Below are 5,649 nucleotides of genomic sequence, written 5' to 3'. Positions count from 1 at the left end.
CTCGTGGCTGCCTGTTTATTAGAGCATTGGCCAGTGTCTCCAGTATGAGAGTCTGGTTATGGATCACTTGTGCCAGGTCCACGAAGGGTGGTGGTGGTGGTAGCTGTGCATCATGATTTTCTCCTCTGCCCTGACTCACTTCTTGTTCTTCCTAAGGATGGTTTTGCCCGTTAAGGCGTGCTCCTGCATCAGCAGCTGCAGGGTCCCTGACACGGGAGGCCCTCGTGACGCTTCGAGAAACCATCTGCAGATTGGGTAGGGTTTTGTGAGATTGAGATTAGGTGATGTTTAAGTTGTTTAATTCGTATTTTTGAAAAGGCAGAATTAACCTTCTGCCGAAAGGCACACACACAACAAGCACACAACAAGGCAAACAAGCAACCTTCAATAAAGCGAGGCAGGGTACAACACGGAACAAGACTAGAACGCGTACTACACGTCCGGGTACAGGTTCAAACTAGGAATACAACTTAAACTGGAAGGACTAGAAGGGTACAACAACAGGGTGGGGTTGGACACTCTACTCGCGGGACGAGTCTTCTTCTGGGGTGGTACGTGCTTCCGGGGAAACAAACGGCTCGTCGTCCTCCGGGTTCCCGTTCTCCTGGGGCTGAGCAGCAACTTCTCTTTCTCTGACAGCAGTAGACCCTTCGGGGTTCTCGGGTGGAGCTCGAGGGCTTCCAAAGAGCGTTCCCCATCCTATGACGGGTGTCCCAAGTAGAACATGGTCTTCTCCGATGGCCGGAACTGGGGTCCCACTCCTGGTCCATTCTTGCATGCGCCGGTCTCGGGCCTGTCTGAGGCTCTCCTGTGCCACTGCTTCACTGCTGATCGCGGCTGCGGCTCTTGCCTCGGCTTGGGCTGCTCGGACCTGTTGGAGCCTCACCGCGAGTTCAGCTTGCTCGGCACGATTGGTCTGCTCCCTCAGCAGGTGGGCCTGCTCATCGAAGAGTTGGTCCAAAGCGGCCAGATAGTTAGCCATTTGGTACAAAGGGTCTACTTCATGGCGGCGCCGTTCCAGGCTTCTCATGCGGGCTTCCCAAACAGGGGTCCTGATGGCCGGCGGAAAGAACCTCATTGGCGTGGGTGCTAGGTGTTCTTCGAAAATCCGGCATAGGTACCGAAGTGTCTTTCTGACAGCCAAGGGATAGGTGTCTTGGTGCCTGAATCCCGTAGCGGTCACTCGCCACGACTGGATGTTGGGGTGGCGTTCACTTCTGGCGATGACAAGGATCACCCTGCAGCGGAGAGTGCCATGATGCTCGTACTCTCTGCTGTAGTACCTTGGGCGTTCCGTAACGCCAAGGCTCTCCAGGGCGTTGATCAATAGGCTGGGGAAGCCAGGTGCAGCTTGGCAATCGCCCTGGGTCCATCCTTCCTCAGCCATCTGAAAACAAAGATAGAGTGAAGATCTTGCACGAATATTTGCGGTACACAAAGGGGTAGATGGTTTTTATTTATGGCATCATGGTGGGGTACAACTTCATGGGTACATGATTATTTGAGCAAGGGTTCTAGCTTAGAGACTACTCCTATCATGGGGATTCTTCCTCAATTCTAAAGGAGCGCTTCTTCAGTGGGAGGTGCTGATCCATCACATCATCCTCGGTCTGAGTTCCTTTATCCCAGTGGGTTTCTTCGGGTTCTTCTTCTTCAGTCTGAGTGCCAACGTCCCAATGGGTTTCCATGGGTTCTTCCTCTTCTTCGTCTTCCTCTATCCATCCACCTATTCCCCAGCGAGCCTCGTACCTCCGCAACTGAGCCTGGAGAGCGGCTAGCGAGTTCTCGGCGCGTGTGGCTCTTGCCCGCTGTTCTTCCAGTTCTTCCTCTTTTTCATCCATTTGGACCTGGAGGGCGGCTAGGGAATACTCGGCATGGAAAGTCCTCGCCCGTTGTTCCTCCATCTCCTGGGTTGCTTTTTCTGCTCTGTGGACCTGCTGCTTCAGTTGTGCTGCTTGCTCGCGATAGAGCTCATCCAGGCCGGTGAGATAGATGGATAAGTGAGAGACCGTGTCTTCTAGGTCTTCTTCTTCTCTTCCAAGTCCTCTCATCCTGGCAATCCATGTGCGTCCTCTTCCTTCAGTCGGCGGGAAAAATCCCATAGGAGTCCGCTGAAGGTGATGCTTGTAGATCACTCGGAGCCGTCGCAGGGCTTTACGGGCGGCTTTCCGATAGGTATCCGGGAAACGGAAACCAGTGGTGGAGATGAACCAAGGGTCCACATCAGGGTAGCGGGTGCTTCTTGCTATGAAGATCATCAGGTCACACCGAAGAGTACCCTTGGAGTCGTACTCCCGATAGAGAAACTCTGGCGGATCCACAACTCCAATGCGTTCCAGGCTGAGTATCAACAGCTTAGGAAGGCCGGGCTCTGCGAAACAGATTCCGCTGATCCATCCATTGTCAGTCATCTGGAACAGGGCAAGAACCAAGGGTAAGTATTTGTGTGAGGAAAGGATTAAGGATCGAAAAGTCCTAAGGTGAAAGGTCCTGAAAACAGGTTTCGCTCCTAGGGTCACGTCCTACGGCCAACCTGGCTCTGATACCACCTGAAGCGTCCCCTCATAAGAGAAGACTTAAATGTGATACAAAACATCAGTCCCAGGAGGCTGATGCCACATTTATTTCATCAGATGGTTCAAAACCTTACAAACCTTGGCGGGCACTCGATACAGATGATAATAATTATTAACCAAGCTACAACATAACACCAGACTGCAAACCACATGGGGTCTACTACGGGCTCAGAGTACTGCGACAGCGGAGGCATCTCGACAGGGCCGGTACCACAGGCAAGGTTGGGTGTAGAACGGTAACCCTACTCGGCGTCGTCTGGCACGAAGTCTGGATCTTCTTCTGTAAAAAGTAAGAGTGGGGTGAGTACAAACGTACTCAGCAAGTCCAACCACACCCACGGCGGGGGTTATGACAGATTAATATGCAAAGGTAAATCAAGGATAAGGTTACGGTTTAATTTGCAGAAAAACTATATTTTATGCAAGGGTTTGTTTTAAGAAAACCTTTATGAAAATCAATTTCAGAAGTAACACGGAGTTTCCAATTTTTAAACTGCTACCGGACTCCCCGTCCGTCGTAGCACACGGCACATCTGCCGGACACAATTCCAAAACAACTCACACCAGCCCATCCCAAAGAAACACTAGTTATGTGACCCCACCGTAACTCGCCCAATACCGTGGGCACGGACTATTCGAATAGATTCTTAACTCTGCAGAGGTGTGCAACTTTGCCCACAAGTAGGATACCACAACTCGAACACCGTCGTGTCGGTGTAGATCCCAACATAGCCATTACCCACCATAGCTAAGCCTGACTAGCCATCACGGGATGCACCAAGGGGTCATTGACCGTTCACTTAGGTATAACCGGGCATAAGTCACTCGAGGCTTACCCCTTTTCCTTAGTCACCCGTTGCTCTCAGCTCTCCTGATGGCTACCACACCAACTAGTGGGATTTATGCTACGCCGTTGCCCATTCAACGGTCGAGTGGTTTGCACGATAGTGGAGTTAGGTGAGATGACACACCAACTCGGTCCTTAGACGCGACAAGATGGATATCTCCCTTCTTTGCTTTGCCACACAGGCACAAGCACACCAATCGGCAAATCACGCAGAAATGCCGTCCATCTCGCCCATACTCATCTTTCGAAAATCCACATTTTATTCCCTTCCCACACGCACACATTTTCTTTATCAAATAAATTATATTATGAGTAGAGTACTAAGCGTTCTAATATCGATTAACGTCCAAGCAAAATCAGACATTAATCTAGGTGGTCAAGGAATAGTCATCACAAATCAAGGGGTGGCTATCCAACCGTGTCTTCATGCAAGTAAAACATATGCAACTTTATAAAACAGGCCATTGGGTTGTGTTCATAAAAACTAGGACAGAAACATGCATCAAAGGATGGGATTGAACTTGCCGTCTTCGAAGCCTTCGGGGAAGTCCTGTCCTTCGGGCTCGGGGTCGCGGAACTGATCCTCGTTCTCCTGCTCACAGAACTGCTCGTTGACGGGCTCTCCTTCGCTCACTCCGCGGTCTACAGCACACACAACCAAGCGTCCAATCAAAACAAAGATTCATCGTTGAGCTCGAGTCGGGAACACATAAAATATAAAGATAGAAGTGGCATTTTTGTGTGGTTTCTTAACGGTAAGGCCGAAACTGAGTTAAGAGATACTTGGTAAGGTTTCGGGTTGATTAGAGGTCGTTAGATTCATGAAATAATAGGTTTAGTAGAGGTTCGGGGGTCGGTCAGGGGTCTGGTTGTAATTACTCCTCGAGAAGGCAGGGACCTATTTGTAATTTCTAGAGATATTTGGACTAAACTGGAAAGGTCTAGGGCATACTTGGAATTATGTTTCATGCGAAAGGGTCTTCTTGAAAATAAAACAAAGGACAGGGTTCTTTTTGAAAAGAGAGGGTATAAGGACAAGGGTCCTTTAATAGAATGGGAGGAGAGGGGGGGCCTAAATGCAAAATGGCCATTCATCCCCTTCCTCCCATCGCAAAACAGGGGAGGGGCGCCGGCCCACCGGCGGCGGCCAATCCGGGCAGCCTGGGCGACGGCGGCGACCGAGGAGAGAGGGAAAAGGGAGAGGGGAGGGAGGAGCTCCGATTCCCCTACCTAGCTCGGGCTATGGTGGAGCGAGGCGGCGGCTTCACGAGGGCAGGCGGCGGCGGCGCTAGGCAGCTCTGGCGGCGGTGCTAGGGAAGCGGGGAAAGGTGCTGGGGATGGCGGCCGGGATTGGGGAGCAACGGCGACGCCGTGGGGGCCCTTTTATAGCCGGATTAGGTCGGTGGTGCGGCGGGGGTAGGTGACCGGCGTCGCAAGTTCTGCGGCGGCCATTAATGGCGTGCTTGTGTCGCGACGCGGCGTGCGGCGAGGGCGTGGGCGCCGAGGCCGTCGTCGAGCATGTGGGGGAGCGCTGTTGGCACAGCGGCGGCGCGAGTGGCGAGGCAGGGCACGGCGAGCGGCGCGGCGGGCGCACGTGGGCGCGTGCAGGCTGAGCAGGGCTGGGGCGAGGTGCCAGCGGCGGGCGGTGATGGCGGGGCGGTGATGGCGGCCGCGTCGTGGCACGCAGGGGCGAGGGCGGTGTGGCGCGTGCGCGCGAGCGGCGCTGGGGCCAGCGGCGTGCGCGGGGCCGGGGCAGCGCCAGCGGCGGCTTTGGTGCAGCGGGCACGCGCGGCCAGGCGACGCAGCGCTGGTGCGCGTGCGGCCGGGCAGCGTGCGTGGCGTGGTGGGGGTGGCCGGGGTGCGGGGCGCGCGCGCGTGTGCGGCGGCGTGCGCCGCTCGGTGTGCCGCGGTGCGGCGAGCGCGTGCGGGTGCGCGCGGGTGCGCACGCGTGGGCGTGCGTGGGGAGCGGCGTGTGCGCGCGGGGAGTGAGTGGAACGTGAGCGGGCGGGCGGCGTCGCGGCCAGGGAGGGCCGGGGCAGGCCGGAGAGGGAGCCGGGAGAGAGGGGAGGGAGCCGGCCTGGCGGGGCTCGGGCGAGCGGGAGCGAGGCAGAGGAGGGAGAAAGGGAGGAGGGAGGGAGAGAAAAGAAAAGAAAGGAAAAAAAAAAGAGAAAAGAGGGAAAAAGAAATGGAAAAAGGAAAAAGAAATAGAGGAAAAGAAAAGGGGAG

This window comes from Panicum virgatum, chromosome 3N (genome assembly GCF_016808335.1).
Source record: "Panicum virgatum strain AP13 chromosome 3N, P.virgatum_v5, whole genome shotgun sequence".
Taxonomy (NCBI): Eukaryota; Viridiplantae; Streptophyta; class Magnoliopsida; order Poales; family Poaceae; genus Panicum; species Panicum virgatum.
The sequence above is the reverse complement of the archived record's forward strand: the minus strand, read 5'-3'. Positions refer to the sequence as shown.